Source organism: Hyperolius riggenbachi, chromosome 3 (assembly GCF_040937935.1).
Source record: "Hyperolius riggenbachi isolate aHypRig1 chromosome 3, aHypRig1.pri, whole genome shotgun sequence".
Lineage (NCBI taxonomy): Eukaryota > Metazoa > Chordata > Amphibia > Anura > Hyperoliidae > Hyperolius > Hyperolius riggenbachi.
This window is the reverse complement of record NC_090648.1, coordinates 187,858,244-187,882,871: the sequence shown is the minus strand read 5'-3', so window position 1 is coordinate 187,882,871 and position 24,628 is coordinate 187,858,244. Positions and strand designations below refer to the sequence as shown.

Here is a 24,628-nt window from a genome sequence, read left to right as displayed (position 1 = left end):
AATGTCAAATTCAAAATGTAAGAAAAATTTTTTTGCACCAAAACAGCAGAATGAGAACAACAAAATCAGAAATCCCATCATGCTTTGCACAGCATCAGGGGAAAAATGCCCGGGCAGTTTTCTTCTGTGCATCTAAAAATGAGGCTTGTATAAGAGAAACAAAGTTCTGATGCTGTGAAACTGTTAAAGAAACACCAGGCCTTTTCAGTGCTGCTGAGTCGATTTTTAGTCTGGAGGTTCACTTTAATACACAGCACTGGTTTACCTGAAGAGACGTGTAACATGAGGTAAACATGTACAGCTCCAATCCTCGGAGCAATGCTTTCCGGCGCTGCTAGATTTGGGCGCAGCCGGCGCCGCCATAGACTATAATAGGAATCAGTCTATAGCGGCACTCAGTGAGTAACGTCAGCGCCGTCAGGAGACGGAGCAGAGGTTGCTTGAAAAACACAATAATTCGGCCTCTAGCAATCGCTGGATCACGAATAATTTCATTCCCTCACTATCCATGGCAGCCTGGAGGGGGAATAGTAATTAATACGGGTTGGACTTGTGCAGAAGCAGAATCAGCTATATACAGGTTGTATCCTGCGCCCAAGTCTCCCGACGCCGATTTCAAATGTGCTCCCAATCCTACACCTGAAGTAAGAGGGACATGAAGGCTGTTGTATTAATTTACTTTAAAACAATGCAAATGTAGTGGCTGTCCTGTGTATCCTCTGCCTCTAATACATTTAGCCATACCCCTTCAACAAGCATATAGATCAGATGTTTGAGGCTGGTTTTACACTTGTTTTTGCGTTGCAGTTCGATGCTCCTGGGCATGAGTAAATTCAGAACTGCGCCTGCCCAGTGACAGAAAGCACTTGTGCAGGTCATCTTTCTTTTCATGCAAAAGCCCTTCCTTTTACTGGGCATGTGCGGTATATGCAACTCGTGCATGCTCAGTGAAAATGTGATTGTGAATGGCCACAGACGCTTCCTGCAGAGTACTCGATTGAAGGGACAGCAACAGATTTTCATCTGAAATTATCCCAAACAGTTTTAGTAATGACATTGCAGCATCTGTATGTACTGGTATGATATGTCTAGCCCAGTCCTATGTGCTTTATATAGAAATCTGTTGAGAATCAACAGCTGTAGAAGTTTACTATTAAAAAAAAAAAAAAAGGTATGAAGAAGATATATGAATAAGCTGTAATGTGAGAAATAAGTTGACAATCTTGTTTTAACTGGCAAGGAACAACCATTCACACAAGAGAAAGGGCAGTGGGCTACAACATCTATGGTGTGGGCTCACCCTCATTTTCAAGTGTATACTAAACTTATGCAGAGATGGAAAGAGCACTGAATATGCACTCTCTCCACCACTGAAATGCCTATTGCAGCCAAGGGATGTCATGGTCTGGTGCTGCAGAGTGCACAGCTCCACAGTAGATTGAGAGGTATGACAATCACTCTACATGTAATAGGAGGCATGAGTACAGTTAAACATGACACCCATTAGAGATGTTCAATGAGATGCAAATAATTCTGTCTTACACACAACTTTAATGCAAATTGTATGCAGCTTGAAAATGGACCAATCAAAATGTATTTTTGGTGATTCTAACTGCCCCAATTCCAGGCTTTATACAAGTTGCATAAAATGTAATTATTTGCATTTCACTGACCATCTCTAATAGTCCTGAGCCAGAGGAAGAGGGTGCATTGACTGGATTCAATTTGAGTCACCAATACCTTTGAAAGGAAATAAAAATGGCGTATAGTGCATAAATTGCCTACACACTTTAACTGAATAAAAAAGTATCACAAAAGCAAGCTGGAAAATGCAATATATATTACTATTAATGAATAACAGTAAAAATAACTAGCACATTGTTAATTATCTACCATGTAGGAGACCCTTTGTATGGCTGTGGCATGGATGTTTTGTCTATTTGGCATTATCAGATTTTACCTAATGCTGGGAATACACGGTTAGATTTTGAGCCATTTAGAATATAGATAGGCTGACACACTGTTCACACATTGAGATAATATACATTTGCATAAATTATAAGGTAATCAAAAGGTACTCGTTGGGTTTTGAGTAAATGCATTAGCATTATACAAGTAGGCCTGGAACCCACTGAAATCCGCAAACGCAAAACGCAACCGCTAGCGTTTTGTCTGAGCGGTTTGCAAGCGGATTCATGCACGTTTTTGGTCGTGTTTTGCAACATTGTATTTTTTTCCCCAGCGGGTGCCTAGCGTTTTGCGTTTTGCGTTTTTATCCTGATTGGTCCTGTGAATTATTTTTAATTTTGTTACAGTGTGCTGAACCGCAAAACGCTAGCAAAACCGCTCAGTTTAGGTTTTGCTGAGCGTTTCTGCTAGCGTTTCAATACTTTACATTGAAGCGCTAACGCTCCCAAAATGCTGCAGGTCCTGCGTTTGCGTTTCTGGGAAACGCAAACGCTCCTGTGGAAGTTGCCCCATCCATTAACATTAGCCCAGCGTTTTGGCAAACTGCTAGCGTATCGCAGTGCTGCCAAAACGCTGCCAAAAGCGCTCCTGTGGGTTCCAGCCCGTAGTGTTTACTGGCCTATTTAGTTAGGGACTGATATTCGGAGACTTCTCCCAGCTCATTCAGTATACGGTAAATGGGTAATCACATTGTCGCCACTCCTTAGGGCCTATTTACACTAGTTCTGCATCAGTTTTTCGGCAATTCACAAGGTTCCGAATTCAAAGAGCTCTAACACTACAATTTTGGTTGTTATACCTACATTCGCCATGTCTAAGCATGCGAGCGGCCTACTCTGGAAATATTAACCATGCTGAAGGCGCTTGCCAGTCTACCATCCTGATAAAAGGATTAGGTCTCTGGGTCCTTTTAGGGGTTTATTTATAAAGAGGGTGAACATGCTGTTCACCTGATGAATACCAATATCTCTGCAGAAACAACACTACTTTTAAAATCACCAGACAGCTTTTAAGCTTGAACTTCAGCAGGAATGCAAAAATCCATGATTACCATATTTATAAAGAGATCAGCCTCGCCCTCAACCACAATTTTACATCAATAAATCATGTTTGCCTCTTGGAAAGTGAAGAAAACAATAGGCTGCAATGAACAATGGTGTTTTTTTTCAACACCGTTTGTCAGGCTGCTGCAGATTGCCGTAGCGGTACATAACCAGTACACATGTATGCCAAACAGTGCAATAAGTACTATGGTGGAACATGTGCTGACTAAAAATGAAAAGCATAGACCAGGGAGTCTCAACCCTTCAGAGATGCCATGTTATTATTTTTGACAATTACACAGTCCTATTTCCCCCCCCCCGTCACGGGACAAAATGTGTTCCACTCGCATCCCTCAGTGCATCGGCAAGCAGAGGAAGGATTCCCACTCATCTTCTGAGATCAGTCCTGTAGTTCTGTCCTGGTGCAAGAGTCTGAAGAAGATCGCACACCAGGATAGAGTTCTGCCAGTAAATGTGGCTTTTTTTTTTTTTTTTTTTTTTTTTTTTAAATACAGCCAACATTGAGGTTTATTTATTCCAGTTGCAGGATCCACCCACATAGTCTTGGTAGATGCAGGGTTCACCTATGTTAAAGGGGAACTGAAGTAAGAGGTATACGGAGGCTGCCATATTTATTTCCTTTTAAGCAATACCAGTTGCCTGGCAGCCCTGCTGGTCTATTTCTCTGCAGTAGTATCTGAATAACACCAGAAACAAGCATGCAGCTAGTCTTGTCAGATCTGACTTTAAAGTCTGAAACACCTGATCTGCTGCATGCTTGTTCAGGGGCTATGGCTAATAGTATTAGAGGCAGAGGATCAGCAGGAGGAGACACCAGGGCCACTCATATTTCTGTGGGGGGCACTTATATCCCTGTAGGGGCCACCCATATTCCTGTGGGGGACTCAGGGGCCACACTGTGTATAGTGTGGGGGCACAAGGGCTCCAGTTTTACGTAGAGAACAAATGGCTGCCTTTGTTACATGGGGTAAAGGATACGGCTTGTGTTATTTTGGGGGGATAATATCCTTTGATATTTGGGGTAATCATTGCTGCACTTGGAAGGGGTCAAGGAAATTCATGTAACAATTGCTGTGGTAGATATATTTGTGTAAACGTTTTCAAAAGGGTTCTTAAAATAAAGTTGCCATGCAACCTAAGTGGCTCAGAATTGCAGTGCTGACTCCATTCAGTTATACTGAACGGGACAGCACCATATTGTACACACAGATGCATGTATACAGTGTGTTGTCAGAACGCATTGCTGAGCACTACGTTCTGGCAGTGTGCCCCAGGGCTGTGGAGTCGGAGTCGTGGAGTCGGAGTCGTGGAGTCGGGCAATTTTGGGTGCCTGGAGTCGGAGTCGGGAAAAAATGCACCGACTCCGACTCAGACTCCTAATGAATTTGTAACTGTAGTCAAAATAGAAAATATGATAAAATGTTCTATTTCTCAGATAATAGTCATTAAAAATAATGTATATATACAGTAATAGCTGTGCTTAGTCCACAAAAATGAAATAAACCAATCAAAATTAGTTACTTGTGCTGCTTCAATAAAGCAGTCACCGTATTTTTAAGGTACATATCTGATTGTGACTGTATATAGATGTGTACACAGGAATCTCTTATATATACTAAATAACATCTATGCTGTAAGAATAAAGCCTGATGTGTAGCTGTGTCACTAATAGAGATGGTCAATGAGATGGAAATAATTCTGCATTGATGCTGATTTATGCAAATGTATGCACTCCCTTTGCTGATGAAAGCAAATCATTTGATATGTTGTTAAAATTTGGTTTGGTGACTACAAATTAAAGGGTACCTGAGACGGATGAAAAGTAAAGTTTTATACATACCTGGGGCTTCCTCCAGCCCCTTTCAGGCTAATCAGTCCCTCGCTGTCCTCCACCACCCGGATCTTCTGCTATGAGTCCTGGTAATTCAGCCAGTCAGCGCTGTCCGGCCGCATGCCGCTCCCACAGCCAGGAACATTCTGCACCTGCGCAATAGTGCTGCACAGGTGTAGTATGCTCCTGGCGGCGGAGTGTGTGCATGCGCACTACGCCCGACTGGCTCAAGTACCTGGACTCATAGCAGAAGATCCAGGTGGTGGAGGAGGACAGCGAGGGACTGATTATCCTGAAGGCGGCTGGAGGAATCCCCAGGTATGTATAAAACTTTAATTTCATCTGTCTCAGGTTTACTTTGTTACACAGTAGTACTATACTCTACAGTTGCACTCCCCACAGAGCTGCAGGGAATCCACTGAGAATGCTGTGCACATTGAACACAGAGGTGTTGTCTGTTTACAATCTCCTCATTCCCCTGCAGAGTACCTGCACATCATTCTTACATGTACCCACACTTACATTGCCTAGGTCCTGATAGATGTTCTTTGTTCCGGTTTGTACCTTTTACAAGTACTCTTACCAAGGACTGGTTTTAGTCTAAAGGGAATAAATATAGTAGTCTACATATCCTTCTCACTTCAGTTGTCTTGTAAAATTCCTAAGCTTTGGCAGTTAAGAGACGAATTTCATGTTACATACTTTTAATCAAAAAAAATGTAATATGCAAATTAGAGGAGTCGGAGTCGAGGAGTCGGAGGAATCCTAAACTGAGGAGTCGGAGTCGGAGGATTTTTGGACCGACTCCACAGCCCTGTGCCCATCTTACAGTGCAATCTATGTCCCTGTGTATTGAATATTGCCACACGTTGCTGAAAGCAGCTCAGCAATCTGAAAGTGTGCTCAGGCACTGGGAGTGGTTTGATATTTTCTGCAGATCTGCCACCATCTGCGTATCTGTAGTTAAAGAGACTCTGTAACAAAAATTGCATCCTGTTTTTTATCATCCTACAAGTTCCAAAAGCTATTCTAATGTGTTCTGGCTTACTGCAGCACGTTCTACTATCACCATCTCTGTAATAAATCAACTTATCTCTCTCTTGTCAGACTTGTCAGCCTGTGTCTGGAAGGCTGCAAAGTTCTTCAGTGTTGTAGTTCTGTGATGCATCTCCCCCCTCCAGGCCCCTCTCTGCACACTGCGGTGTGTTATTTAGATTAGTGCAGCTTCTCTCTGCTCTATTATCTTTTACAAGCTGGATAAATCCTCCTCTGAGCTGGCTGGGCTTTCACATACTAAGGAATTACATACAGGCAGAGCTGTCTGCACTCTGCAGGAAGAAACAGCCTGACACTTCAGTGGAAGATAGCTGCAGGGGGAAAGAAACACACAAATGATCTCTTGAGATTCAAAAGGAAGGGTGTATACAGCCTGCTTGTGTATGAATGTATTTTCTATGTGTGGACATACTGTACATCAACCTACTTCCTGTTTTGGTGGCCATTTTGTTTGTTTATAAACAAACTTTTTAAAACTGTTTTTAACCACTTTTAATGCGGCGAGGAGCGGCGAAATTGTGACAGAGGGTAATAGGAGATGTCCCCTAACGCACTGGTATGTTTACTTTTGTGCGATTTTAACAATACAGATTCTCTTTAAGCTCAAACGCCAGGTGGTTGTAGATCGTGCAAACCATTATTAAAAGCTGTGCACATTTACTATGGAGAAGGGAGAGAATGAAAAATGCCGCCCAGGATTAGAGGTGTGGGTAGGCTTCTGAGCAGTGTGTGTGGGTGGGTCACAAGGTGGCAGATGTGGAGGAGTGATCGTGATAATGAGCACAGAGGCAGCTTCCTGGTTACCGGCAGTCAGAAATGAAAGGTTGATAGATGTTGCACATGACATTTTGACCTTCTGTTCCCTATTACAGAAAAGTGAATGAAGAGGGTGGCAGAAACAAGTAATTTGTGTGCTGCACTGCCAATTTAATCATAGACCATAATGCATAGTTGCTGCTATGCAGTACAGGTTGCTTAATTTAGGTTTCAAACCGAATACATTAGCTTGGTACCGGTCGATTGTAAAGGGCCTTTGAGCACCGATGCTGTGCTATACTACATATGGAAGCACCAGCTACAAGTTTCAGCAGATGCAGGGTGTTTAGTTTGGGCATCGCCACTCAGCTATCCTATAGCCAAGCACCAGCTGTAGGTTTTACATACTGTGGGGTGACTTGCCAGTGCAAAGTGCTGGCACTCGAAGCAAGCACCGGGGATAGACGACCACAGAAAATTTTCTGAAGAATTAGTGGTATAGAAGTTTAGAGTTAACAGTAAGTATTATGAGGTTGGGATTAAGGTGGCCATATGTTGTTCAATCTGCCACCAGATCGACCATTAGATAAATCTGATCACAGAAGGATCTATTGCCTGCCCATACAGTATACACCAATTTCCAATACATCTCAGAATGAAATCTATTGGAAATTGTCCCACTGCTGCCCCTCAAGTGTACGTGTACATGTGTGTGTGTGTGTGTGTGTGTGTGTGTGTGTGTGTGTGTGTGTGTGTGTGTGTGTGTGTGTGTGTGTGTGTGTGTGTGTGTGTGTGTGTGTGTGTGTGTGTGTGTGTGTGTGTGTGTGTGTGTGTGTGTGTGTGTGTGTGTGTGTGTGTGTGTGTGTGTCCAACCTCCTCTGATGCCCAGTATTGAAGGCACACCTGCTACACGCTGGCACATATCCTCCTTCTGTGTCTGGCGTTGCTGCAAACACCACGTGTTTGGAGGCCGGAGGAGGCCAGGATTAACAACGTCACTACAGGTGAGTGCACACAGGCACAGGGAGGAATGGGGGCACCTGTTGGACGCCGTTTGGTTGTCACGATAGTGAACGCCGTTACATCCACATATCTAATCAAGCCCTTACAATTTAGATTTTTCAATGTTCCTGATCAGTCTGTCAGAAACTGGTCGAAAGATCAATCAGATGGCATGGTGTGACAATGATTCTCCTCCGTTTCCATAAAATTATTGAATTAATAGGTTGATCAGCCTGCAAAATGTAGCATTGTATGGGCACATTTAGGGCTTGGCATTGGGAATAGGGGTGTTAGAAATCAGAAGGGATTGTTACAGGGATTGCGAGGGACAGCAACACAAGACTGGTGAAGCACTGCAAATATTGCTAGCAGCACATTGATAGTGTTAGTTCCCCATTTCTGTACAAAAGTTTGAAAGAACAAACGACACCCATGCTAACCTAGAAATAAAAAACACATATATAAGTAGATAAATACTACCTTCTACTTACATAACAGATGTATTGTGCTATTCACGTAATGATTCCTGTGAATTTTATAAAGGAAAAGCAGAAAATCCTATTCTAGGCAGTGGCCATCTTGCTAAGCTAATGCTGACATCATATCCTCCCTGACTCTAGTTTCCCCCCCTCTCCCTTCTCTTGCTCATTGTGTATTCATTAGCTGCCCTCCTCCCAGAGTCTTCAGACACTCCCATTGAGGTGTATACTAGGAACTGCCGTGTCTTTTTTTTTTATTATTTACACATCCAATCACTGAGTCACCTCAGCCTTGCTTGTAAACACAAGTGATCAGAGGGCGTTTCTGATAAGCAGCTAGGCAGGGAAATAAATGGAAGAGGAGGAATATATTATAGATAAAAAGAACTCCCAGCATTCAACTGTTTGGCACTGACTACTAAAGGGCCAGTGCTCCTAAAGTATGTGATAACTCCAAACCATAACATCAGAAAAAGTTTAGCAAGTTTTGAATGCAGGATTAGCATATTTATCACTTAATACACTCAGACCAGTTGCTGTTGAAATTCGATTTTTATGGTGACAATACCGCTTTAAAAAGTACATCAAATAAATGAATTGTTCTTTCATAGGATTAAAAGGTCAATTTGAAAATTTGAACAGACATGTTGTCTAATATAAACAAACCTACAGTGGCACAAAAAATATTCACAATTATCAAAGAGAACTCAATGAAAATACGGAGAAAAGATATAAAAAGTCCAATAGCTGTAGCTGAACACTGCAGAAGTGTAATATAATGCAATCAAAACTATTGTCTAGAAAATCCATTTTAACAATTATAGCTGAGAGAACTAGCACGCCTACATTTCAGTGACAGCTGGTGACATTATACTGGGAGATGGGAGAACAACATAATCCTCTTTAAACCACTTATCTTTTATAGCAAAAATCTTAAAAACAATTTATTGTGTCTGAACTTCAAAGAACAACAAATATTTTGTACAGTACATGATCAAAAAAGGACACAGCTAAACTAAACATTCCAATTCTGTGACAAACCTTTCTTCTTTGCTCTGCCTGGATGGATGAAGGATGAAATTAGAAAATAAAACACTGTGGCTGTTCATAACGTGCCACTGAATGGGTCATCAGCAGCATACTACCTGATCCGGGGGGCTGACTAAATCAGGTAGCGTTCATTACCACCAATCCTTTGTTTAGTTTTCATTGAGTGTCGTTTACGTAAAGAAAAACAAAAAAGGCCCGAGAGGCAGGAAGGGGCGTTGCACAGGAGTGCCTCTCCTGCTAAGAATGCCCCTTCCTTATTAATCTACCATCAAGCTGCTTGCGCAGAGTGGTGTGGGGAGCACAAAGAGTGGTGCAGTGGAGACACAGAAGCATGGCATTAGGGAGTGAACTCTGTTTGGGACATAAATCTCTCCCTTGGATACACTTTAAGAAGGCCACATACGCAAGGGGAGTTTGGAGACGGAGCCATAAAACATGCAGCGGCTCCGATTCCTAATAAATTTAACCCATTTCAGACTGCAGGGAAAGGTTACGACTGGGGGCAGGGAAAGGTTACGACCGGAGGACATTAGACATTAGGGCGGATAGCATCTAGTCGGCAAGGCGGTGGGATGAGGAGTCATAAGGCTGATTCCTGATCGATTTCAGCATGAAATTAATCGGGATTCAGCAGCCTGCCTTCGGAGTATGGGCAGCCGGAAGGATCTCTCTATAATCAGATTTGATTAGAGAAAAATTTGTCTCTTGGTCGAATCTGCTCATCATCGCTAGATGTATGGGCACCTTTAGATGTTCCCACATTTAGATTGCCTAGGGCCTAATTGATGTTCTTTGTTCCAGTCTGCACCCTCTACATGTACTCTTACCAAGGACTAGTTTTGATTTCTACTTAAAGGGTACCTTCCTCCAGCCCCATGTACTCCATGGGCACAGAACGCTCCTGGCACATGTGGCAAAAGAATGGAGCTGCCCAGGAGGATGGCGAGGGAGTCCAAGGAGTATATGGGTCTGGAGAACGCCCCTGGTAAGTACAAGTGCTGCATTTTCTAACGTCTAAGGTACACTTTAACTTTTGTGACATACACGTCCCCCATAGTGGAACCCCACTTTCACACAGTTGTGGGGCTTCTTGCAGAAGAACTATTATAAAGACGTCATGATTTATTGACTTGTAGCATACTCCGCTACTCCCCCATGAGGAGAGGGACTAGTCTAAAACCTGCCAAATCTGTCAGGCTTTTACTGCCTACTGTAAGTGGCAGGAATATAGGAGAAAAGTAATGTATACGCTGGAACAAAAATACTTCTTGTACATATATATGCATTTTTAAACTTTATCATTTTCCACGATAGTGGTCCTTTAAGCAAACAAGCTCGTTTCTAAAGATAAAAATCACTAATTAATCACTATTAGCTTTGAAGGAAGCTTTTTCTAGCAGTCAAACGTGGCAGCCCTGCAGTGAGAATAATCTGGATTTACTACTAAATTTGCACTACAATATCATGCCTGCAACTGCATTTGAATTACTAATGCTTTATTAGCCTTTCAGCAATCCCTGCTATACATACTTTATTTTAGACCAGAGCATAACTGAACAGCAGTTGATCCCTAGATACTGGGGGGCTGAGCTGAGGATTCTTACTGGTGTATTTACCTTAGATTCCTGTCAGCATTCTTTTTACAGAGGTCCTGGTGTTACTAGTGTTCTCAGTAAACCTAAGGACAAGTGGGATTTCTCAATTGCACAGCTCAGCAAAAAAAGCAAATAAACAGTCTACACAGACTTGTGTGTACCTTGAAGCCACATGATCCTCATCTGGCAAACCAAACACTGCAATACCTGGCTGACATAATCTAAGCAATGTTTGAAAACATACTACATATTTTCAAAACATTTCATGTATTCTTATCAATTTTCAAAAAACAGTACACAGTGACTGCTAATCTTTACATCATATAACAGAAAACATCAGTTTTGGTAAATGTTTGTTTCCTTAAAGAAAACAGGGGTAACAATAAACTAAAATAAACAACTGTACCTATCATTTTCCTAAAAGGGCATTTTAAGATATTCCAGTTTTATTTTTAAATGTACTTTTTAAGTTTTTACTGGTTTTTTTTTTTTTTTGGTCTCTTTTTATTGACACATTCATTGACGTATGCCAGAGCTAAAATAACTATTTTAGACAAAAAAGAACTATGTTTGACAAAAAAAAAAAACATGTGCTGTCAAAAAATCCTACGAGTAGAGCCAGCCGTGCCACTTATGGACTCTGCCTACCTTCTCCAGCCAGCGCAAACATGGTGCGGCGGGTCCTATCTCTACTTCTGAGAGGGAATCTGGTGTGTTTCTGTGACGTAACTGACTGTGGCAATTGTGAAAGAGCCCTTAAAGGGGCCCATACACCCAACGATACAGCAGATTCGATCACTGTGATCTAATCTGCTGTGAAATCAGTTGCGCAAACGGTGACAGAACAATCGATTTCCATCCGAAATCAATCGTTCCCGTCGATTCCCGTCGAGCCATCTGTGCGAAAGATTTTGCCCGATAGCCGGCGGTTCGGGAGTGCGTCGGTAGCGGCGTTCGAATGCCCGACGACCGACGCTAGCTGCAGTACATTACCTGCTCCGCCAGGGCGAGTCCCCTAGTCTCCGCTGTCTTCTTCTCCGCTGGGCTCCGGGTTCCAGCTGGCTTCACTTCCTGTTCCGGAAGGAAGTTTAAACAGTTGAGCACCCTCTATTGTTTAAACTTCCCCCTGCAGGATGTTCAGTGAAGCTGGAGCCGAGCGTGGAGAAGAAGACAGCGGAGACAGGGGGTGGGGGGGGGGGGGGGCAGTAAAGGCAGCCATACGATCCCTCTGATCAGATTCGATCACAGAGGGATCTATCTGTTGGTCGCTCTGATGGCAAATCGACCAGTGTATGGCCACCTTAAGCGGGCCATATCCCTATCAGATCAAGTTCCCTTTAAGTCATACATGCAGTGTCGCCTTTCCTTCAAGAGCACACATATGGAGCTTGCCTGAGAGTGATTGAGCAAGGACATGAGAACAAGAGAATGGGGGAGGAAGTGGTCCACTCAAGACATCTGCAAGGGGACAGAGTTGGGGGACAATTTTCCTTGGATGCACAGCAGCAATGAGAAGACGAAGCACAGAAGAAAAGTATACATTGCCAGTAAATATACACTTTATTATACAAAGACTGTCTCTCAAGCACCATTGCCTCATTATGGAGTTCAAATGTGGTACACCTTGGTGTATGATAAACATATGGAAATGTAACTGATACACTCATGCAGCACTATGTGCCATGTACATGAAGCACGTACATGTGTCGCTAATCCCTGCCTGTTACATTAGCGAGTAAGCCTCTCTATTACATTTTGTTACACTACATTCTTGAGAAAGGAGCTGGTATAAGCCAAAAAGGACTTGTCCCATTACAGTAACTGGCCACAGTGTAGCAGTATTGAACAGAGGGACAGGGCATTGTCCTGTATGTTTGTATCATAAAACAGATCAATACAATTGCCGTACATTAATCATGCCCTAAGGTGTACCGTGTAAGATATTGACTTGAATGGAATGATGTAGTGATCACTATGGTACAACCTGCAATACATCCCCATTCATTTTTTTGAATACAAGCTTTCCATTCGGAGTTGGACACGCTTTGTAAACAATACATTTTCAATTCCACTTTAAACATTATTATACCCAGGGCAATGGGAGGGACAGGATCAAGCAACATCTCATGCTGGGAGAAAGCACTCAGCTGCAGCTATAAGCAACCTCCTCACAGAACAAAGATGCCTGCAAAGATATTACTAGTAGGCATTTGTTATTGTTCAGTGCTGATCATGGCTGTAACTTGTGGCTCTTCTAATCAGTGCTGAGGCAGCCTATCATAGCTGTTTGTGCTGAGGTGTTAAATATTTATCAAAGCAGCTTAGGCACTAGCTATCTAATCAGGAGAAACAGCTCTCTAGTACACAACATGCAATTTCCCATCAGACGGTTGAATCAATTATTCCAACAGGTCCAACCTGATTTCTAATGACCGTTTTTGCAATCACTTCTATACAAAATTGATCAGAAAAAAAAATTGGAAACCTAATCTGACCTGTCCGAAATCGTCGTCTTGTCGTTTCGTCCTGTCTGTCGGGAAATTGCATGGTGTGTACCAGGCATTATACATTAGGGAGAGCCAGCCCACTTTGCCAATTGTGTTATAATCCAACCATTCTCAAAATGCTGTACACTGTGAACATGATTAGGTCCTAGATATCTGATGCACCCCCTTCCATATCATACACCCCATCTCCCCTGACATGCTCCTATCCCTGTGGACACAGGGGAAGTGAGTATAGGGAAAGAAGCATCAACAAGGCTAAGTGAGAGACACTATGCCCTTCTGTTGATGCCAGATGACACCTCCCCTCCCAAAAAAAAAAATCTATGGTAGTATGCAGCCACAGTGTATCCCCCACATGCCAGGAGTCACATATGTGATCTTTCACCTGGTAGTTAGGGCCCATTCACACTAGGGCAATTACCGCTAACCGGCAAAATGCGAGTCAGCTGTTCAATAAGACTTATTTCGGGAATACATGGTACGTTTGTACCGCTCGATTATGCCTCCGGATCGATTCCCGCTCGACCCCGCGGGCAATTCTCTTATCTTTTGCTTGTTTTCTTTATCTGTTTCTATTGTCCCCCATGCGGTATCGAGCACGGAATCGATCGGACATTTCAGAAATCATCAATCGAGCCATCTAATGGCTCAATCGAGTCAACCGTGTATTCCCGGCATAAAAGTTATTTATAAGGGGCGATCCTCACAGATCCTCCAGAGGCGCCTTATCTGCAGCTACTAGTATTGCTTGGCACTGCCATTTGGCCTGAGGAAGTGGACAAGTACCCACCAAAAGCGTTGCCAGTGCAATAAAAGCTCTTCTATTAAAGGGAACCTAAACTGAGAGGCATATGGATGTTTCCTTTTAAACAATACCAGTTGCTTGTCAGTCCGGCTGATCTCTTCAGCCGCAGTAGTGGCTGAATCACATACCTGAAATAAGCATGCAGCTAATCCAGTCTGACTTCAGTCAGAGCACTTGATATGCATGCTTGTTGAGGGGCTGTAGCTAAAAGTATTAAAAAAAACACAGGATCAGCAAGCTCCTTTAGTTTCCGAAAGGCGATCGCCGCCTGGGAGAGTGTTAGTCAAAAGACGGTGGTTTCGCAGTCTAAGTACAGCGCTGCGATCTGCGAGCGGTGGCGTCGAGCCGGGTGAGCGGCGATGCATACGGGCCGACGTAGCGATGGTGCGGACACGGAACGGATGCAGGTATGTGTGTAATGTGGATGCCTCATGGATGCACGCTCCGTTTCCATTCTGCATCTGCAAAAGTGTGGACTTGGTGCTGTGTGATTGTTCAAAAATCATACCGCAGGTTATAGACATGGTGCAACCAAATAAAAAATAAAAAAAAAATCAGCGAGGCATACTTTCCACTGAAAGTATGCCTGACTTCTGCAGTTACCGTGCATGTTGGCTGGTAACACACGGCATGCAGTGTGTTACTGGGACGAGACCCACCATACCACATTCAATGTGATCACCCGGATAGGGCTATCACTTCTTCTGCGACAGGATAGGGCAGTTTTCAGTCACACAACGTAGCGCCCCAAGTGTTATTGAGGCCCTAGGGATAGATCTCGCATATATGTTCCTGTAACGCTGTCAGTCTGGGATTGGGTGCATCTGCATGTTATTCGTTTGAGGAGGAACACTTAGCAGAACGTACTAAATGATTGAGGATGTTCATTTTTACCGAAAAGAGTAACCGCAACAACATATAGTAGTAGAATGCAATACATTATTCAGGATACCCACTATTTCATTAAATATTCTGGTTTCAGCATCAGAAACACTTCCTATAGTTATTTATTGCTGTATATTGGCATGCAGCTCTGCCCTCCCAGTGAGGACAAAACCCCATCCAACCTTCCAGATCTTTTTAACGATTATCATTAATAAAAGTGTGTGTATACGGAGAAGGAAACGATCAGTCACAAACCACAGCACATGCGTTACAAGAGCATTTAAACGGTATATTCTTTTTACATCATTTTGCTTTTCAAAGACTGGACGAAGGTTGGGGTTGATAACAAATTGCACCCTACAGGAGGAAAAAGCACAGAGGCAACAGGAGCCCACATGGTGCAGTATGTCACAGCAGTGGGAAAATATTGTAAGAGTGAAGGTAGATTATACTCACAAAGGTAGGTTTCAGAAGGGCAACCAACCACTGTCGGCAGGTGGAGATGTACAAACCCAACTCCACTCGGGTACCAGGCAGAGCTGGTGGCGGTCGTACTCTTGATAAAAAACAACAACCACCTCAAGTGACCTGTAAATGGTCCAAGAGGGATGTTTCCCCTCCAAAAGGAGGGTGACGGCACAAGATATAGGGGAAAGAGGTGCCCGGGAGTAATAAAATACTTTAAAAGCAAATAAAATGATAAAATGTGAGGTGGCTTACCTCAAGGAAGACAAACTCGCTTAAAGGGAACCTAAACTGAGAAGGATATGAATTTTTCATTTTAAAATAATACCAGTTGCCTGACTCTCTGCCCCCCAAGCAGGAAATGCATGCGCAGCCTGCGCACGATCTCATGCAGTAGCCGGCCCCAGGACTTGATGCCAATTGGCGTTAGGCGGTCCTGGGGCAGCCACCGCGGTCATGCCCATTGGCGTGACACAGTCGTTAGGTAGTCTATCAGAATAGTGGGTACAATTTAAAAAAAATATTTTTCAAGAAGACTTTGTAGTTTTTGAGAAAATTGATTTTAAAAATGCAAAGAACTGTCATTTTTCTGACTTAAAATTTTTTTTTTCGTTGCATTGTGTCTATTTGGGAAATTGTTTTTCTGACTTGTACCAACTATTCTCCTTAACATATGTAGCAATTTTGATGTAAATAGCTTGTATGGGGCTTTGCTATTATGCGGAAATTATGCAAAATTTTAGCCAAAATTACGAAAGAGTAAACAAAATCAATTGAATTTGCAAATCGTAATTACGTATAGACGTAATTTCGAAAATGTACGCAAAATTTTGTGTAATCGTAATTAGCCGATTACGATCATCACTGGTCACAACAGCGACGGGATGTATCAAAAACGGACGACATGGATGCAGCGACTAGCCTAGTGAGATACAACAGTGTCCATTCTCATAGGCTTGCATTGGATATGTTTTCCCGTCCAGTCCGGGAAAAAAAAAGAAAAGTGTCAAATCCAGACTCTCCATGACGTTTTCTTTCCGTCCCATGGACACGTTTTTAAAAGAAGTGTGAACCGGCCATTGCAGAGGAAAAAAAATTAAAAAAAATGGAGCAAGCTATGAAATACCATGGAAGAGCATGCACCCTTAAAGAGAATCCGTATTGTTAAAATCGCACAAAAGTAAACATACCAGTGCGTTAGGGGACATCTCCTATTACCCTCTGTCACAATTTCGGCGCTCCCCGCCGCATTAAAAGTGGTTAAAAACAGTTTTAAAAAGTTTGTTTATAAACAAACAAAATGGCCACCAAAACAGGAAGTAAGTTGATGTACAGTATGTCCACACATAGAAAATACATTCATACACAAGCAGGCTGTATACAGCCTTCCTTTTGAATCTCAAGAGATCATTTGTGTGTTTCTTTCCCCTGCAGCTATCTTCCACTGAAGTGTCAGGCTGTTTCTTCCTGCAGAGTGCAGACAGCTCTGCCTGTATGTAATTCCTCAGTATGTGAAAGCCCAGCCAGCTCAGAGGACGATTTATCCAGCTTGTAAAAGATAAGAGAGAAGCTGTCCTAATCTAAATAATACACAGGCAGTGTGCAGAGAGGGGCCTGGAGGGGGGAGATGCATCACAGAACCACAACACTGAAGAACTTGGCAGCCTTCCAGACACAGGCTGACAAGTCTGACAAGAGAGAGATAAGTTGATTTATTACAGAGATGGTGATAGTAGAACGTGCTGCAGTAAGCCAGAACACATTAGAATAGCTTTTGGAACTTGTAGGATGATAAAAAACAGGATGCAATTTTTGTTACGGAGTCTCTTTAACAGAGATGAGGAAAAATACATGTTTTAACTGGATTGTAATTAATGTCAGAGAAGTGACATAAAATCAACTACAGCCTATGTGTAACAGACTAGTAAATGAGAATTCAACAGGTACCACTTAATATCTTTCAACAGAAGAAACAACAGATCTACAAGAAATAACATTTTAAGCTGAATGGCCTGTTAGTCACCATTAAACAAATTCTGGTTGTGAAAATCCACATATAAAATTCTTTTCAGAAGAACACGCTGGTTTCTATTTTAGCATGCAGGATGGGCTTTTTGACAGGCCTTGATCTACAATGCTGCTTTCACCTGTATACGACTTGTGCTGTGGCATCTGCAGTACTGCACTGCACCAAACAGTGGTATGGGCTGCAGAGACCAACCACTAACATCTAAGCTCATAGCATAAGCAATGCAGACTGTAATGTGATACAGACTAGACAAAACACACACACACACACACACACACACACACACACACGCACGCACGCACGCACGCACGCACGCACGCACGCACGCACGCACGCACTATAAAAACAAAGCTCACACACACACACATACGCTCCAAAAATAAAAGAACCACACGAACTATAACTTTTATCTTTTTGTGTACAAAATGTACAAATTGCTATTTACAAAACTAGGTTAGTAAGTTTGCAAAGCTGGCTGGTATGTCTATTAGGAAAATTCAGCAGTAGCTGCATGATTGGTGGTACCCTTTTAAACTTCTGAAGTGAACAGGTAACATCAGGACAAGGAAACTGATATGCTTCCACTGTCCCAGCCCTGTCTGTGGATAGGGAGGGGGCCACCAGGCTGGAGGGGGTAGCAGCCAGGAAGGAGGGCAGCAGGCACAGCGGTGGGGGGGGGGAATCCTCACTGGAGTCCCCTCTTCTCCACCCCCCCTCCAGCTAGTTTCTTTTAAAATCAATGCAGCAGCAAGCGGAGAACTCATTCACTTCCTTGTGTTCCACCGCTCGCCGCATCACTTCCCGCAATGACGATCTCTGTACTTCAGTGGGTGGCATTGCAGGAAGTGACACAGCGAGCGGTGGAACAAAGAGATGCTCACTCGCTGCTGGACTGATTTTAAAAGAAACTAGCTGGAGAGGGGGTAGGGAAGGGGGCACCACTGTGCCCGCTGCCCCCCTTCGTGGCTGCTACCCCTTCCAGCATGGAGGCCCTCAAACCCACGGGCATGGTACGTTTTTAAAATCATAAACAGACCAGAAACATGCAACACGGATCTGTTTATCCATTTACGTTCCGTTTTTTTGAAAACCGGAGCCCGGAGTGTGGATTGCATTCTGCAACCGCATGTAGTGTGGACCGAGCCTAAGAGTGTCGTGCATGTACTCTACAGGAGAATGAGGGGATTCTTCCTCTACAGTGTTCTTCCCAGAATTTTCTTTCCAGCTGGGTGGCATGAAAAAGTAGCTGGGTGGGGGCGATATGAAAGAATGCAGGGCCAGCGCTTCTGTGCACAACTCTGCTTACAGCATTGGAGGAGGTGAGCCGATAACAGCCGGGTGCTCACCAAAACTAGCCGGGTGGAGCAGCTGGCTAAAAGAGCCTGGGGAGAACACTGCTCTATTACACATTATTCATGCACAATCTGAACTAGATTTACAGCGACAGACAACACCTCTGCGTTCAATGTGCACAACATTCTCAGTGGATTAACAACGGCTCTGTGGGGAGTGCATATGTAGAGTATAGTACTACTGTGTAACTTCTTTTGTAGTCACCAACCACAAATGTAACAACATATCAAGTTAATTCATTTCATGAGCAACAGGAGTGCATACATTTGTATACAAAGTTTGCATAAACCTGCATCAACAGAATTATTTGCATCTCATTGACCATCACTACTAGTGACACTACTACACATTAGGCTTTATTCTTACAGCAGAGATGCCTTTTATTATATACAAACGATTACTTGGTACACATGACTTTAAAAATAAGGTGACTGCTTTATTGCAGCAGCACACATAACTTGTTTGACTGGTTTATTTCATTTTTGTGGACTAAGTACAACCATTACTGTATATACAGTAGAATCCCTTTAGAGTAAACTTCAAGGGACCTGACCAAGCAGTTTATTATATCAGAAGTTTATAGAATATACAATACATTGTATATTTATACAGCTGCATTTGCTGGGACCTGGGGACAGAGTTTACTATAGTCAGTGGTTCACTGCATCAGAGTTTATCGATATTCTACTGTATAAGTTATTTATGATGACTATTATCTGAGAAACAAAACATTTTATCATAATTTTTCTTTTAATTACAGTTTAAATGTATTAGGCCTCATTCACATCATTTAGCGCAGATAGCTGTGCGATCGGAACGCAACGCGTCCGATCGCACGCCATCTGCGCTACTATGCGCTGTGCTGCAGATCCGCGCTGCAATTCCCAAAAATGCGTGCAGCACGCGACAGCGCAATCGTGCATATGATGGGAACGTCAGAAGGGCTGTCTATGCCCTTATACCGCTCTTGCGTGTCGCACACTATATGCGCTGGCAGCGCGTATAGTCTGAACAAGCCCTTAGAAGTCTGTACATTTTTTCCCCCCGACTCTAGGTACCCAAAAATTGCTCCAACTCAGCCCTGCTCCCATGTAGGCTAAAATCAGCTATGGAACAGTGGAATTACACTGCGGTGGTGATTAGGTCTGTTACTTAAAGATGCAGATAATAACACATATATTTAAAGTATTCGTTCAATACAGGTTTTCTTTAACAGAATTTTTTTTTTACTTAATTGGTAATTCTGCATTCTTTCTTTAAAAACAAAAACACAATTTGTGGATAGTGTACCTAAAATAAAAAGAACAGTGGTCGAGTTCCACTTTGACATGAATTAACTACGTACATAGTCTCTCGCTTCAATAATTACAGCATGCAGCAGTGCAAGAGGTACTAGTAAGGAAAATGGGGATGGGACAGAAGAGGTAATGTAGAGCTGATTCATGGGAAAACTAAACCTAATCATGAGTAAAAAATCTCTCCATCTCTTCTGCCTGTCTACAGGATATTTTTGTGTTGAGCATGGATGGTCATCCAAAAGAGAAATACGACATGGCATTCACCCTGCAGTGAGTAACAAGATATGCCTCTACAGTCAGTGACTAGTGATCCTGTCATTCTGGCTTACAGTTCTAAAGAGAACCGTTCACCAGTGAGGAAATGGTCTCAGCTTTCTAAACTAAATCAGCCATAGAAAGTAGTCAGAAAAACAGTGACTCTTCTGCCTTGGACCCCTTTGTACATCAACCGATGAAAGGCATCCATTTAGTCAAGGCTGTGGAGTTAGGAGCCATTATGGGGGACCAAGAGTCAGAGTCCGACTCCAAATAAACATACATTATAATGAAAAAGCATGGTCATAATAAAGTCCTTCTCTGCTGTACGGAAAAGCTCAGAGCTTGTTTCACTGCAGTGAAGTTTAGATGGGCTATTAGGCAACCTGGCACATGAACATAGTGCTAATCTGTAAATTACAAGTATTTTCATTTTATTTGAGCATTACTTTGTTTTAACAACTTAATTTGAGTGTAAACAGGTATAACTACTGTCAGGTCTATGACCAATTGCACAGGAGATTAAAGGCCCATACACACGTCTGATTTTTCGGAACGACGGGTCGTTTGAACGTCCCGTCGTTCAGACGTCCGCCCGCTAAATCGGGCGTGTGTACAGACTATCGTTCGCATGATATAACTGAGTTTGAGCGATCCGCCCGTCGCTCCGAAAAATCAGACGTGTGTATGGGCCTTTAACCCTCACTTGGCCCATGATGAAATGTCTCTCTGATGAAATGCTTCCTATGTTGTGTTTATCTATCAGCATGAAAAGTACATTAGTATATTAAAAACAGATGTGTCAGAGAGTGAGTGGGAGGTGTCAGAAAGTAAAGAATCTGAGTTGGAGACAGAATTGAGGTATTTATGTAGCTGTACTGAGAACAGCCCTCTATTTTCTGTTGAATTTCTTTTAGAGTCCATTCAAAACAAAAACATAATAAGAATAATAATAAGAATAATTCAGATTTTCCTTGATTGTTCATTTCAGGGATTGAGGCCTTGTTCACATTATTGGCGTTTTTATAAAATTTTAAGTACAGGCGATTTTCAAAATCGCCCTGAAAGCGCTTGTGCAATGATTCTCTATGGGAGAGTTCATATCAGAGCGGTTCGTTTGCGATCCGCTTTGAAAAGCGGTACTTGGGCCATTTTTGAGGCGATTTGCCTCAATGGAAGGTATAGGAAAAACTCTCACAAAATCGCTTTGGCAAGCGATTGGGTAAGCGTTTTTTTTTTTTAAATACATTGTATTTATTTTTTCCAGAATTTTTTCTGGATCAAAAGATGGAAGCGCTCTGCAAAAGCGTTTACAAAAACGCCCACAAAAACGAGCGAACTCCTAGAAAATCACCATAAAACTCTTAAAAAAACGCGGAAAAACAGCCCACTGCAGACGGACACGCGAGCCAAACGCAATGTGAACAAGGCCTCAATGAGAGATTTAACCTCCCTGGCGGTTTGTTAAAATCCGCCAGGGGGCAGCAAATACCTTTTAAATTTTTTTTTTTTCCATGTAGCTCGACAATGTCTCGCTACATGATAGCCGCTGCTGAGCGGCATCCCCCCAGCCCCTCCGATCGCCTTCGCCGAACGGAGATCAAGAGGGCTTCCCCCGTCGCCACGGCAACGGGGCAGGATGACGTCACGACGTCAAAGGGGAATCCGATCCACCCCACAGCGCTGCCTGGCACCGATTGGCCAGGCAGCGCACGGGGTCTGGGGGGGGGCGGCTGCAGCCACGGGTATAGCGGCGGATCGGCGGGTAGTGGCGGCGATCGGAGGTTACACGCAGCTAGCCAAGTGCTAGCTGCGTGTAACAAAAAAAAAATTATGCACATCGGCCCAGCGGGGCCTGAGCGGTGCCTCCTGGCGGCATAGCCCGAGCTCAGCTCGGGCTTACCGCCAGGGAGGTTAAGCAATTGTTTTTGTTTACAGTGTTTGATTCATGTTTTATTGTATGATCCCACCTTAGGGCTAATTTCCAAGTGTTCAGGTGCTGGTTTCTTCACAGACGAAGCATTGTTTGCCACTGAAATACTAGTGTATATAGGAATGCCACTTACATGAACCTTGAACAACTTCAGAAAAGCACTCTCTGTGGCAAAACAGTCCTATTTTTCTTCCCTAATATCCGCCCATCTACACAATCCAAAACGCTTGTTCAGCACCTTCAACTCAGTTCTCCATCCCCCTCCTCCTCCTCCATCTTGCTTATCAGCTGAAGAATTTGCAACATACTTCACTGATAAAATTGACAAAATCTGCAGTGAATTCTCCATGCAGCCCTCAAATCCCACCTCCACACCTCTCATTGACTGTTCTCTAACTCCCTTCTCTCCACTCTCTGAACATTCTCTCTCCTCTATAATTTCCAAAGCTAATCTAACCACCTGTTCTTTGGATCCTATTCCCTCCCATTTCATTCCACAGCTATCCTCATCTCTCATGCCTGCACTAACATTGCTATATAACCTGTCCCTCTCGACTGGCATCTTTCCTCCCCTACTCAAAAAGCTGTTGTGACACCACTACTTATAAAACCATCTCTAGATACTACCACACTTGCCAACTACCGTACAGTGTCACTTCTCCCATTTGCATCCAAACTACTTGAACGCCATATACATGCAGAATTAAGCCATTATTTATCTGCTAACTCCCTACTTGATCAGTTCCAGTCTGGCTTTCGCTCTAACCACTCCACGGAAACAGCCCTTACCAAAGTGGCCAATGACCTTCTTACAGCCAAATCCAAAGGTCAGTTTTCCATACTCATCCTTCTTGACCTGTCGTCAGCATTTGATACTGTCAACCACACCTTACTCTTACGAATACTTTCAAATGTAGGAATAAAAGGGCCTTGCTCTCTCTTGGTTATCTTCCTACCTCTCTGGAAGGTCCTTCACAGTCTCCTACTCAGATCAGATCTCTTCTCCTCATGCTTTGTCTGTCGAGGTTCCCCAAGGCTCTGTTCTTGGTCCCCTCCTCTTTTCCATCTACATGCACGATCTTGGTGACTTAACTAATTCGGTTTCAATACCACCTGTATGCAGACGATACACAACTGTACCTCTCTGCCCCAGACCTTAACTCCCACCTCAAATGTGCTCCTGACTGCTTGTCTGCTATATCCTCCTTCATGTCCTCTCGCTTCCTAAATCTTAATATGAGTAAACCAGAACTAATAATTTTTTCACCGTCTCTGTCCACCTCCCTGCCTGAAGTAACAATAAATGTTAATAACACTCCCATAACTTCAGTTCCCAAAGCTCGGTGCTTGGGGGTAATATTCGACTCATCTCTTTTATTCCTCATGTTTACTCCATAACAAGCTCCTGCCATCTCCAACTCAAAAACATATCTCGCATCCGTCCTTTTCTCACTCAAGACACAACTAAAATGTTAATACATGCTCTTATAATTTCTCGTTTGGACTACTGCAACATACTACTTTGTGGACTACCTTCTAACAGACGGGCCCCACTCCAGTTGGTACTGAACTCAGCTGCTCGTCTCATTCATCTTTCTTCTCGATCTTCCTCTGCCGACCCTCTTTGTCAAGCTCTTCACTGGCTGCTAATTAACCAGATGATTCAGTTCAAACTCCTAACCCTAACCTACAAAGCTCTCCACAATCTCTCTCCCTGGTACATATCCTCACTAATTTCCAGATACAAACCCAATCGCAATCTCAGATCGGCACATGATCTTCTGTTGTCCTCCTCTAGAATCAACTCCTCACATTCACGTTTACAAGACTTCGCACGCGCTTCACCCCTTCTCGGAATGCCCTCCCACAACACATCCGTCACTCGCCAACCTTTGTTATCTTTAAACGCTCTCTAAAAACACATCTGTTCCGACAAGCATATGCGCTACCTTAGGCCACTTCCCTTTGTCCTAACACCAAATTGCCCTCCTACTAGGTATCTGAAAACACACTGCCTTTATATATTTTATCGTATACTACCCCTCCTCTTGTCCCCCCCCAATTCCCTTTAGATTGTAAGCTCGCAAGGGCAGGTCTCTCTCCTCCTTTTGTGTCTTGGAAATCATTATACATTTTATTCATCAGGTTACTTTTATCACTGTCATTACCAATTCTATATTTTGTATCATTCTTTGTATTTTGTCACTGATTATGTATCTTGTATATTGGTGTACACCATTGTCTGTATTATTATGTACCTCATGTTTGTTTCTTACTTTGTACAGCGCCACAGAATA

At 43.0% G+C, this 24,628-nt stretch overlaps 1 protein-coding gene across 4 annotated transcripts in view; it reads right to left on the bottom strand.

Annotated features, from left to right (window-relative positions):
- Nucleotides 1-24,628, bottom strand: part of DMXL2 (Dmx like 2) — a 210,867-nt gene that overhangs the window by 163,125 nt on the left and 23,114 nt on the right. The window lies entirely within an intron of this gene.